The following is a 13,581-nucleotide window of genomic DNA, read 5'->3' as shown; positions in this document are numbered from 1 at the left end:
TCTATGTGTGTGTGTGTCTGTGTGTGTGTCTGTTTGTGTGTCTGTGTGTCTATGTGTGTGTTCCTGTGTCTGTGTGTGTGTCTGCGTGTGTGTGTGTCTGTGTGTCTGCGTCTGTGCCTGTGTCTGTGTGTGTGTGTCTATGTCTGTCTGTGTGCGTGTGTGTGCGCGCGCGCCTGTGTTTGTGTGTGGTGCAGTGGGGTCACCTGTAGTGTGCAATGAACCCAAGGTCCCAGTTGAGACCATTCCCATGGGTACCGAACTTTGCTATCAGCTTCTGCTCAGCCACGATGCGTTGTTGCCTGTCCTGAAGTCCGCCTTGGGTGATGGTCACCCGAAGGTCTGAGGTGTGTGATGTTTAACTTTGTACATCCCAGTTCAACACTGGCACTTCCAAATCATTTCTAGGAGGTCATGCTGAATTATTTGCCATCAGCGGCAATGTGACCAGCCTGGACTCAATGTTATAAAAAGGAGAACAAGGTTTGGTAGAAGATTTGTAGCTCGGGTGCTTGTTGTTGTGGTTCTGTTCAGACTCTATCAACAAACACATCGACCTGGACCCAATATACCAGCCACTACAGTGGACAGCTCGAACTGACAACCGGAAGCGGCAGAGACAGGCCACTATAAATGCCGGAGGAAACAGCACAGAAGCGCTTCACAGGAGGCTCCCAAGCACTGAGGATGTCACCTAGACAGGGGACGAAACGTTTGCAAGACAAATTCCCAGTTCGGCGAACAGAACCACAACAAGGAGAACAAGGTTTCACTAAGATTCACAAGAATTGCATCAGAATTATGATGTTCCCACTCTCCAGGAAAGTTCAGAAATCACACGACACCAGGTTATAGTCCAACAGATTTATTTGAAATCATAAACTTTCAGGACACTGCTCCTTCATCAGGTGAAGTGAAGTGAAGTGCATAGGCACAGAATTTATAATCAGAGAGATCAACAAATCGTGTAAATGGTGTGAGTACAGTGTCGACAGGCTGAATAAGAAGCCTCTGCAGGTGATCAAAAGTGTCAGACAGTGTGAGTAAAGTGGCAACAGCTGAATAATAAGTGAAGGGATGACCTATAATCCAATTAATTGAGGCAGAGCGATAATTACACACAAAGAACGGTGCTGGAAACAAACCAAACAGCTGGAATAACATGCGAGGTGTAAGTGTCACATGCAAAGGGCCTAACCAAAGTAACAAGTAATCCACTGTACAAACTACTTAAGGCAGAGAGATCATAACAAGTTATCAAGGTGGTGGTGTCAAAACAGGATGTTAAGGCAGATTTTACTGAAATAGACCAGTGTGGTGGGGTTACATGTAATACAACATGAACCCAAGGTCATGGTTGAGGCCATTTTCATGGGTACGGAAACACTCAGGAGTTCTTGTTACTCTGGAAAACTGCAGGCCAAGGGGTGATCTGATCAGGGACCTTAAGGCTATGAAAGGATTTGACAGGTTTGGTGTTGGGGGAGACCAGAACAAGCAGGCTATTGTCTCAAGCTGTGAGTAAAAAACCCAACCAAAAATTCAGGAGAAACTTCTTTAGTCAGAGAGCAGTGAGAATGTGGAACCCATTCCAACATGGGATGGTTTGGATGTATCCATGGGGAAGATGAATAAACTAGGCAGGAAGAGAGGGATTGAAGGATAGTCTGATGGAGAGGTTTGAAGAGGTTCCTAAGGAGCATGGACTCTGGCTTGGATCAGATGGACCAAATGGCCTGATGTAGTCACTGATGGTGACTGACCCTGCTCATGGGGTCAGGATCTTCGATTGCCGCTGATGGGCATCAGGTCAGTGGGACATGTTCAAATGCTGAGCTACCTGAGGGAGCTCCACCTGTGCACGCTATACCCCAAACCAGGATGGGTAGAAACAGAGAGCACCTTACCAAATCTGTACAAGTCTCACCTCTATGAAGCATGCTTTAATTTAAATGGGTCATCCTTTGAATAACGAAGTGACAATCTGATTGTCTGCAGTACCCCTCCCATTCCGCACTCACCCCTCCCCAATAATGAGTATGTGTGGGGGGGGGGGGGTGGCAGTTACTGTCTAGGAGCTAACTCTGGCACGGAAGCAGTGTCGACACTGAGCTGGGGAGGGGAAAACCAGCAGCACCTGCTTTAGATGGATTACGGCTGTTGGCAAACTGTCTCCTCAGCCTCACGCTGTTTGTGTGTAAGACTCAAACCCTGGGATTAAAAGCTGCTTCTTTCTCTGGGTGAGTGTGTGTGAGAGTCTGTATGTGAGTGAGTGCTTGTCTGTCTGGAGGCGGTGGGATGTCACACAGAATGGTGGTCCTTCCCGAGTCAGTGCTTCAAACCGGGTACTGAGAAAGGAGAGAGAGCGGCTCTCCTCACATACAGAGAGAGAGAGAGAGAGAGAGATCTTTTTTAAAAAAAAACCATGCAATCCAATCGTCCCAGGAGCATGCTGCACATAGTGGAAAGAAAATATCTAATATAGGAAGAAAACTGCATCGCAGCCACCCCAGTGCAGAGAGAGAGAGACTCCTACTGCAGAAGCGCCTGGTCATCGGGAAGGAGTCGGGCTCTGAGACTCTGACATTGGGCACGGAAAGGGGCTGATCGTCCGGGGGCCGTCAGGCCGACACAGACACAGAGAGAGAGAGAGAGAGAGAGCAGCCCCCGCCTCTCCCCCCACCCCACCCCCTCCCGCAGGTCAGTCACTTCCCGGCCGCTGGCGCGGAGCAGGGGGAGGGGGGTGGGTTGAGGGAGGGGGAGATACTCAACTTTTCACAAACTTCAAAGTTTCGTGGATTTTTTTTTATTCTTTGTTGTTTCTGGAGAAGGGGGTTCGTTCGGCTGAACAAAAAAAGTTCCAAATGGGGCAATGTGTGCTGAGGGGAAGTGCAGTTCCCCACTCACTGGGACAGCTTTCCCAGTTTGGGAAGTTGGAAAGGGTTTTATTTTGTGGGAGAGGAGGTTAAAATGATGAATTGAGTGCGGGTGAGGGGGGGGGGTGGGGGAAGGGTGGCCGAGGAGGTTGGAAATTCTGATTGTGTTTGGGGGAGGCCGGAGGCCGGGGTGAGATTCACTCTGTTTTCGGGTCATTTGACGGCGTTTCTCGTGCTCTGTTTCAAACATAGATTCCGCGCTGCAGTTTGACGGTTCTCTTTCAGTAAGTGATGGGTTCCACAGTCCTGTATCTGGGCCGGCGTGACCGAGAGAGGCAAAGGGGGAGGGAGAGCGATAGGGAGAAGGGCAGAGAAAGAGAGGGACAGAGAGAGAGAGAGAGGGAGACCAGAGGAGGAGAGGGACAGAGAGTGAGGGAGTGAGAGGCGCTGAGTTTCTAGCCGGGTATGTGGAAGGCCCGAACTCGGGGCTGTGCAAATCCAGAGGCCGGTCAGAGAGAATGTGTGGAGAAACTGCTCCTTGTGACCAGAGTGAGTGAGGAGGTTTTGGCTGTTTTGGGGTGTGGAGCTGGGGTGGGGGAGGTGGAGAGGGGCTTGCACTCAGTTTGTGACGAGTTTGTGCCATTGTCGGTTGGTCTGGAGCGGTGCTGACATGGGGCGGTGCTGCAGACACAGCAGACCCACTGGAACTGGATAGGGGCGACCCTCCAGCCCGCCCCGACCACCCACCCCCCCCACCCCCCTCCCGGTGCCCGGGGAAGGGGCAGCTGCGGAGATTCTGCCCCCTTTTTTGATGGGGTTTCTCTCTATGTCTCTGAGCCTGCCTCTCCCTGGGACTGAGATTCCCCTGGGCACAGCAGCTCTTCTCCCGGGGACCCCCTCGCTCCCGCCCGGCCACCCGCCGTCGTTCAACCGGCGGAAAGTTTCCCTCAAATAAACTCCCAACCGTCCCGACCCCCAGTCCCGAGCTGCCATCCCCGAGTTGCCTGTGACCAGTTTGTAGCCCGTTTGGGTCATTGTCCAGATTTAAAGAGAACCTTTCTGTTCTCCCGGATCCCAAAACGGGAAAGAACCACCAAGCGCGGAGCCCCAGCTCTGAATCTTGGCGAAGTGAGTTTGTAAAGTTCCAACTCGCAACTCGGAAACTCCGCTCTTTCCCAAAACCAGCCGTCTCGCTGTGATCGAGAGAGAGAGAGAGCTCCCTCCCAGGATCCAGCCGATTCCGGACTGAACCTCGTGCTTAATCCGATTGTAAATGTAATTTGGGGAGAAGTTGATTTGAAAATCTTTCCAAATTTCTTTGAGATCGGGCCGACTGAAAAAAAAATCGATTCCCTGCTTTTTGTGTAGGTGCCCTCTGAGGGCGTGTGGGAGTGGGTGTGTGAGGGGGTGAGGGTGAGGGTGGGGGTGTTAGGGCGTGTGTGAGGGTATGGGAGGGTGAGGGGGTGTGTGAGGAGGTGAGGGTGGGTGTGTGTGTGAGGGTGAGGGGTTGTGTGTGAGGGGATGCATGAGGGTGAGGGGGTGTGTGGGAAGGTAAGGGGGTGACGGTGCATATGTGTGAGTTTGGTATCATTGAGAGTGAGGAAGGGGATTTGGGGCGAGAGAGAGAGATGGGGTTTAGGGATGTGCTGGGATCACGCAGCGTTAGGTAAATAGCTGAGACACTTCAGCTGGGTGTATCTCTGTCCCTAACCCCTGGATTGGGGGGGGGGGGGGGTGGGGGGGGGGGGTGTGGTACAGGGTTGCTGTGATAGTGGCTGTGTGGGATAGCGCCCACGTTGGCTGTCTTTTTTTTGCATTTTTTTGGAATGGTCAAATTCTGTAAAATTGCGATTGTGTTTGTAACTTCCCACCAAATACTTGGCGGGTCAGGAAGGTGCAGGCAGGACAGGAATAATCTGGAACACGGTCTAACCACGAGAAAGTCAGTCAGCACCTCCAGGTTGCAGGGCTAAACTCACCTTGCCCCGTCACAGTCTGGGAGAACCTCCACAATGAATATGATTCGATTTATTAAATAGAGAAACTGGAAAAAGGTAGCGAGGTTTTCTTGAAAATATTTATGGAGTGCTGTTCCGAGTGAGGTTGGAATGTTTGTCTCTGTTAAAAAGTGCACAATATTCTCAGTGAGATGTGCCGGGGACTCACTCTGAGACAAACCGAGAGGTTTAAACTGGGACTGAATGATATGTGGGGGAGTCACACTGAGGGAAATGACGGCGGATTTCAAACCTTTTTCTGTGAATCTGTGCGGGTCTCCAGGTTTCCCAGCTTATAAAGTTTGTATTTTGTTTCCAGAAAGATCTGACATAAAATATTGTTTGGTTTAAACCCGTCAATTCGTTTCATTGGGGAATAAGGGATAATTGTCCAGAAACAATGTCATTCATAAGGAGGTAGAGAAACCGGAGAGATTCGCCTCTGGGATTCTCCGGCGTTACAGACATACTCGATACATTCGATACCAAACCCGTTTGAAGAGATTTTTTTTTTAAGCGTTGGTTTGGAGCGAATTATTCCGAGTATGGGAATTCTCTCTCTGTCTCTCTCTCTCCGTCGCGATGAGCAGGGTACCCCCAGGGCCGAACCCTGTCCTGACACTGGACAGAACGTTTCCCTCTCGCTAGACCGAGGATTTCCGCTCATACGGCAGCGCGCAATCAAAAATCTCACAAAAATCCGAAAGTGCGGCTCTCTCCGAGCTCCCTGTAAGCCCTGGGATCATTCCCGGGAATTCCCTGTAAAATTCCCGGAGGGAGGGTCAACTCTGGCTGCCCCCTCGTTACAAAGTGCATCCTAAACAATTTGGATCCTCACATTCTGCCGAATCCAACAGCAAATGCATTTCGCTCGATCTGATTCAAATCTTTTTTGAACAAAAAAACTAAAGGAACATTTTGGAAGAAACATTTTGATCCGGCATTTTATTTAAGGCGCCGGTTAAATTTGCTTCCTCGTCCTTTAAAAATCGTTTGACTACTGCAGAAAAAAAAAGTCCTTTAAACTCGAATCTAGCTCAGGCCACGCGCCCCTAACTAACACCACAAAAATCGGATTTGTGGGCTGCAGTTTGGAAATGGTGAAGGCGCCCTTCCGAAGTTGCTTTCATAGATGGACTGGCGAGAGGCTGCAGGCAGGGGTTTGATATGCAGCTTGTGTCTAGCGTGTAACCCCTTCCCCATCCCCATCCCCCAGTTCGGTCCCTCCAGCTCCCACCCGCTACACTGAATCAAAGAGTGACCGAAAGTCAGCAGAAACTTGGGAATGTCAGTGATCGCGGGCTCGCGAGGAGCTGCACCCCCTTTGCTCCATCTCCGTTTGCTTTCCTACAAAGAGAGACCCCCGATTTCGTTATTGGAGACCGGGAGGGTAACAAAATTTCAGAGACGGGCGGAGAGGGAAGGAGGGAGGGAAAGGGTGGAGACAATCCGTGAAATGGGGAAGGAGAAAAAAAAAGAAACCAAACAGAGAAACGGCGAGAGAAGGTCAGCGGAGGGGAGTTTGAAAAACAAGATGAGAAAGGCGAGTGAAGCAGCTTTTCGAGGGAAAGAGAGTGGGGCGGGGAGGGGGGTGGGGGGAGAAGCAGAGAGTCCGAGGTGATGTCTGTCCCCCTGAAAAGGGAATGAAATACACCTGCCCCGACCGTAAACACAGCTCCCAGAGGGAACTGGAAACAGTGCGAGGACATTGTAATTTAAAGCTTTCGAAACCCTAGCCTTTTATAGGAAGGGAGGTGGATTCTCTGGGAACGAGAATCCTCGCTGTTTAGAATTATTCAAATCTCTTGTTGGATTTATCTTCAATAAGAAGTTTTTCCCGGGGAGGGGAAGGGGGTGCGATGATCAAGGTTGGCCATTGATCCTCAGTTTTATCATTTATTTCCATATGCTAATTACTCCCGTCCAATTTCCTTTTTGAATTTTGCTTTTTAAATCATTTTCTGTCTCTGTTACCTCACAATAATTTCATTCTGAGCTGTCTACATTTTTTAAACCTCTGATGTTGCAGTTAGTCCTGGAAGTAAAAACAACACTGAGCTGTTGACAACTGAAAGGAATTTGTCCACAGTCCAGTATCGGGGACGGGACTCAGAACACACTTTCTGACAACTTGCAAGAGGCTAGTTACAATCTAGCTTTACACAATAACGTGCACTGGCTCCTTCACCCGCAACACTAGGCTGACTTGATCAGTTTTTAGACTTTAAAACAACATTTTCAAAACTAAAAATATATAAATAACTGTTGGAAGGAGTCGGCCACTTCCCTGTAACCAACTCTATAAACAACACTAACAAAACTGAAATTTAAAGCTTTTTTGGCAGAGCAAAAATTGTTTAATTTAAATAAAACAAAGCGAATGTTGCCCTTGAATTTGTGAAATTACTGGTTAAGTAATTACTGTTGGTAATTGTGACACGAATAATCCGCATTCTATGTTATGCTTCTGTCAATTAAATATATTAGTTAAAGCAAAGATGCTCAAAAGGTATTTTTAAAAAATCCTTAGTTCAGGAACTAATGAAATAATTGAAACAATTAAAAAGAAAGCAAACAGTTGAACATTCCGCTGTTGGTTGTGTGTTTGCTTGAAGAAAGGTGAATAATTTCTCAGTGTTTTGGGCGGCGCGGAGTGGAGGGGGGAGGAGGTAGTGGTTGTTGACTCTGGGAGATCGACAATCACCATCAATTGATTCCGGGCTCCGGTTTCTTCAGGGAGCTGTGACTGAAGCTGTGCTCGGTGGGGAAGGTGCATCCGAACGTGGGGACCTCCACTAAATGGCTTTTAGAGAAGCATTTGATCCCGAATCTGCTGCCTGTCAGTCCCACTCTGTCTGAAAGCCAGTGGGACGCTAGGCAGCCGGTGGTTTTAATTCCTTTTTACAAAGGGGCAGCATTGGCCCCAATGGTCCCTTCGGTCCGTCTCCCAGGCGCGCCCACACCTATCTCAAGTGGTGAAACAGACAGGCACCCCCCGCCCCCTCCCCCTCCCCCCCCCCCCCCCGGCACAATGGGGTTTCAGGGCTCTCTCGGATTACAGAGACCATCGATGTTACGGGGGGGGGGGGGTGAGTTTGATCACTCCCGCCCTAGTGGGGCAAGTTGCCCTTGACCTAAAGCCCCCACCCCCCGCGCCTCCATGTGACTGGCGGAGGGATTGGATGATTTTTGGCCTCATTTTCCTGGACGGACCCTCCAACTTGGATGGAAGCCGTTTGGCCATTGCAGGGGTCCGGGGGGGGAAGGGAGGGAGGGAGGTGGGGGGTGAGAATGGGAAGGGGATTGTACAGTGAGCGTCCCGTTAGTGTGGGGCAAGTTTGCTGCTACTTTCTGTTGGTTCGAAGCCGCGGGGTTTTTTTTTGAGTTCGGAGTTTGCGCATGGGAATTTAAGCAGGGCCCCCTGATAGAACCCTGGCTGGCGGTAAGCCAGGGAAGGTTCAGCTGCTGCTCCCGGAGTGCGAACGCTGTCTGATTGGGGGAACAGGTTGAGCAGCTTGGTGGAGTTTAAAAGCGACCTTATTGAGACAGGATTGAGGAGGGGAGTGGGGTAAGGGTGACAGGGTAGTTTCATTCCCTCCATTTGGGAGAGTCCAGTGCAGAGGGCATCACCCCCCAATTCCAACAAAGACAAGGGGGCACTTTCTTTTCTCCCAGCTGGGTCAGGGTTTTACAGGATGAGCCGGGCTCTCAGAGCCCTGAATGTTCAGGCGCTCTGTCCACGGGGCAGGGGAAAATGTGACAGAAACTGAGGTCCCGAACACATTCAGACACCTCCAGGAACTACCGAGGAAAACATTATACTGTAATTAAACGCCTTTGCTCGAAACGTCGATTTTCCTGCTCCTCGGATGCTGCCTGACCTGCTGTGTTTTTCCAGCATCACTCTAATCTAGACTCTGGTTTCCAGCATCTGCAGTCCTCACTTTTGCCCAGTAATCAAAAACCTTCCGAGTCATTCTCTCGCTGTTTATTAGAGGCAGGAGACTACCTGCGAGAGAGGGGGACAGCACAAGGAAATAGAGAGCAAACAAACACTGGGGGAGGAGGTTGAAGGCTTTAGAGAAAAGGCTAGTTATTAAACTTCATAAATCGAGAGGAAATGGTCAATGGAAAACACAAGAAATCCAAACTTAACCCTTTGGTGGCAAAGTACAACTTTTGCAGTGTTGCATTTCCCGGGCTGGGAAAACGGGGCGGCAGTTTGTACTGGGGCAGGAGGAGGAGAGCGTGGGACATTGAGTCAACTCCCCCTGTACACAGCAGCGTTTATAAAACTATCCGGATCTGGTGCACAGTCTGTGCCCGGGGAGGGGGGTGTTGAGCACTAACTGGCGGCTCCTGCCCAGGGAATGGAGAAAGACACTGTTCCCATCTCCCAGCCTTCCCTGAGCATGATATTTCAGAGCTCTTTCATAACATTCCTGACCATAACCTGCAGAGACCCAGCCCTTAGCGCTCACACATTCCTGAAAGTGTTTTGGAAACAGTGGGGCTGAGGGCCGGGGGACAGTGAACAGACGGGGTATCCTTCAGGATGCAGTATTACGTCCCCTCCTGTAGCCAGCTCCACTATCCCTCAGACAGAACAAACAGTGAGTGAGTAGGTGAAGGGTAAAACACTGTGATCACTCCGCTTGCCCCTATCATTGCATCCTGAACCCCACCATATATTTTCATTCCCTTCCCAATTCCCAGATTGTCTCAACCCAGGTGTCCACCCTCCCGCCGGTTGGGAGGGTTTGCTTTAACCGCAGCCTGGGGTGTCCCTGGATAGAGGGAACCCAGCCTGGGAGAGTGAGGAGGAAGGGAGGGAGAGAGAGGGCTCTGATTTGTATTCCACTCAGGCGAAAGCAAAATCCTGTAATCTCATGGATCCTGTAAATCTGAAATTAAGCAAGAAACTGCTGTAAACTCTCATCAGGTCGAGGAGTCTCTGCCGAGAAACCTACTGAGTTAGTGTTCGGGTCAGGAGCTCCCATCACAACACTGGCCTCTTTCCTACCCTCTCTCTCTCCACAGACACTGCCGGGACCTGCTGAGTTTCTCCACTTTCTTCTGTGTATTTTTATTTGTTTCAGATCTCCACTATCGCAGTTTTCTGCTTCGCGGCCTCTCCTTGGGCAGGCTGGGGAGAATTCAGCCGCACGAACTCACAAACCGCAAGGTGCGAGTTGGAGAGAGACAGATCAGCACATTCCCACTTCTCGGTGTTTGATGTCTTGTGGACAGGAAAAGGAGGGAATGAAATTGGTCAACAGCGCCCGAGAGAATGGGAGAGGGGAAGAGAAAGAGAGAAAAACAGAAGCTGACTGAGAAAGGGAGAGAGAAACAGTAAAAGAGAGTCGGAGAGAGGGAACAGGGAGAGGCAGATGGAGAGGGAGAGGGGGTTTGAGTGGGAATTGGATGAGAGTGAAGGACCAGTGTATACACAACTTGGCCGGTACACCATTCACCTTCCTCTCAGCATCTCCATGGGCCAGGCAGTGGGGTTTATTTGAATTTTAAAAAATATAATCCAGCCTTGAAAAAGAAGCAGTTTGGAAACAGAGACGATGGAACCTACGGGTCCACAGATGCCGAGTGAGAATCTGCCCGGACTTCCCCAGCTCCTGGTGTTTCTAACTCCGGGCTGGAGACTAACTCTCTGGAGAGGGCGAGTGTAGGGGTGCACGCTGTGTGCTGGACCCGGTGGGTTTAGGGGTCTTTTTACTGAGTCAAATAAACCCTGAGTCTATTGAGCCCTGAGGTAAATTGCAGTCTTGTACTCGCGATGCAGTGTACTAACACTGTAATTACTTGCTCAGAAACACTCGCTGTGTTTTTTTTTAATTCCTCTATTGCTGGGCTGATACGGTTTGTTCTCGTTTGGCATGTCTTTTGAATAGATTTTTTTTATAAAAAACGCTAATTGCATTCAGACGGAGCGCGGCTCCCAGTGGCGGGTTGACAGGCCCTTTTTAAACAATGCACCCAGGCTGCAGAAAACCTCTTCATTGTGTTCACTTGACGATGGGATTATAGTCCCTGACATTATTCAAGGGAGGGGGACACCAAACACTGTAATTACATTTGCTTGAAGTATCACCATCCTAACTGGATATTTTATAAAGTGACTTCAGAAAAAATTAAACCGTTCAAATCACAATTCGTCAAAGGATAATTCACCTTGTGTGTTAGATTCATGAAGATTATTTACAGGATCAAGTTAAGAAAGAAGACTTTGACAATTAATAATATGTTTCCTTCCTTTAAAGAAAAAGTGACTTATTTTTGATGCGCTTTGATTTTAAAAGTTGCATTTTGGTTGTATCTCTTTTACCGAGTGTGCATCATATGAATCAATTCACATTTGATTACTTTAATCTTCTTCCCCCATCCCAAACATAGGCTTTTGCAGAAATGCACAAGCAGTGGGTTGGAAGTTGGTCACCCTGGGTGTGTTAACACCAGCCTCTCTCTCTCAGCCCGGGGTCCTCATACACACTACCCTGGGAGATCACTCGTTCTGAGGCCCAGACACACACACGCGGCGGGGGGAGGTGAAGGTGGGAGCTACCTCAGGGATACGCATCTTTGTCGCTCTCAGAGACACTGTGGCCCCAGGGATTTCAGCAGAGACCGAATCCCGCCGCTACCTGAAGGGGTGCAGCTATGTCAGCAAGCAGAGACTCGCTCTGGCTCCTCGGTGGATTTAAAATCACCCGGGACACTAGTTTAAAGTACATGAGGAAATTCTCCCTGGTTTCTGACCAAATGTATCTCTCAGCAGAGCAGATGGCCTCTTGTACATCACAAACAGAAAGTGCTGGAGAAACTCAGCAGATCTGGCGGCATCTGTGGACAGAGAAACAAAGTTAACGTTGGGGTGCGGTGAGCCAGGCTGTCAGAACTGCCGAATTTCTCAAACATTCCCTGTGGTTGTGACAGATTTCCAACACCCGCAGTTTCTCAGCTTCTGCTGGTTGTTCTCTGATAGCTTTCAGTGTTGAGGCCATATTTCACAGGAATGTTTGCTGCTTATTCACTGGGATGTGGGTCTGCCTGGTTCGCCCTGCAGCTATTACCGAGAGGGGTGGGGGGGGGGGGGGGGCGTGGGTAGAGCTGTGGAACTGTAGGCCGGGTAAGAAGGGCAGTCTCCTTCCCTCAAGGACATGAGTGAACCTGGTGGAGTTTTCCCCCTGCAGTCGACAGCGGTTTCATGATCACCATTAGACTCTTAATCCAAGATTTATTGAATTCGGGGAGGATTCCAATCCGCAGCCCGAGGACATGAACTGTGTCTCTTGGATTAATAATCCAGCGATAACACCACTGGGATCTTCAGCTCCTTACATACAAAATAAAATAAAAGTCTGTAAAAAGATATTAAGGATGTGAGGGGTGCTATGGAGAGGAAACTCCTCTGTTTTTAAACATGCCTTGGGTTGTATTGTGCAGGGATGGATGGGGATGAGGGTGAGAGACAAGAAAGGATCAGGCAGGTTCCTGATTGCTGTGCGGAATACTCAGCCCTGATCCAGTGGGAATCGGGCTGAGGGGGTACGCTTGCTGTTGGAAGGGCAGTGTTGCGGGTTTAGAACAGGGATTTGGTTTAATGTCTGAACGTGACAACAGCGCGATCAGTGCAGCTTCCTCAGTACTGTCCTAGAGAACTCTTGACCTTGTGCTCATCCGATACCAGCCTCGGGTAACTGTCTGTGTGGAGTTTGCACATTCTCCCCGTGTCTGCGTGGGTTTCCTCCGGGTGCTCCGGTTTCCTCCCACAGTCCGAAGATATGCAGGTCAGGTGAATTGGCCATGGGAAATTGCCCGTAGTGTCCAGGGATGTATAGGTTAGGGGTAAATGTAGAGTAATAGAGTAGGGGAATGGGAATGGGTCTGGGTGGGATAGTCTTTGGAGGGTCAGTGTGAACTTGTTGGGCCAAATGGCCTGTTTCCCACTGGATCAGATTGTGTGACTCTATGTCTTGGAGAGAAACTCACAGGTGGAACTTGACATTGATCAGAGTTAACTTCCAGACCAGGACTGGATGACATTTTCCGGGTATTGCTTTGACCAAGACCAGGAGGAATTATCCCTGTTTTCTTGACCAGAAATTCTCCCTCAGTTAATGTCACCGTGTATAATGGGTGTCCCTTTACAATCTCTGGGAGCTTGCTGTGTTCCCTGACTCCAGGATTTGATTAGCTTCAGATAGTTTCATTGACGATGATCCGTGGCGTGTCAGGAAAGGCGCTACAGAAATGCAAAGTTTTAGTTTTCTTTCCCGATTGAAGCCACGCCTTTAGCGGGCCAATCAGGTCATAAGTAATAATATGATAAAAATAAACAAAATAAAATCTCTCAGCCGTCACTTGTTCCTTTGCTTGTGATAACCCAAACCGTTTGAGAATGTTGCGGATTGAGTAAAGCGAGGGAAAGCGTGTTTATGTATTGAACAGCCAATTGAAGAGCAGTTACTGGTGTGTTGTAGAAACTGGTGTCGCCGATTTGCGCACAGCAAGATCCCACAATGTGATCATGACAGTGATTTTGACTGAGAGATGCGGATTGGCCAGGGTACTAGGCAGAACCCCTCCGCTGTTCTTTGAGATAAAATCATGAGAACATTAACCATTTCCAGCTGATCAGACGGACAGCGTGATTTAACATCTCATCCAGATGACCGCACCTTTTTTCACAGGGCAGC

General features: G+C 49.4%; 1 protein-coding gene across 9 annotated transcripts in view; it reads left to right on the top strand.

Moving 5' to 3' along the window:
- The first annotated feature begins 2,112 nt into the window (after positions 1-2,112).
- foxp4 (forkhead box P4) overlaps positions 2,113-13,581 on the top strand; it is a 395,078-nt gene continuing 383,609 nt past the window's right edge. For 3 of the 9 annotated variants that reach the window (XM_072563958.1, XM_072563957.1, XM_072563954.1), the window contains exon 1: positions 2,115-2,697. The gene's annotated coding sequence lies outside the window, so the exon portion shown is untranslated. Of the gene's footprint in view, positions 2,698-3,076; positions 3,158-3,220; positions 3,423-13,581 lie in introns of those variants that run through there. The other 6 variants (XM_072563956.1, XM_072563947.1, XM_072563955.1 and 3 more) reach the window with 5 other exon arrangements.

Source organism: Chiloscyllium punctatum, chromosome 45, assembly GCF_047496795.1.
Source record: "Chiloscyllium punctatum isolate Juve2018m chromosome 45, sChiPun1.3, whole genome shotgun sequence".
Lineage (NCBI taxonomy): Eukaryota > Metazoa > Chordata > Chondrichthyes > Orectolobiformes > Hemiscylliidae > Chiloscyllium > Chiloscyllium punctatum.
This window is presented reverse-complemented; position numbering and strand designations above follow the sequence as displayed.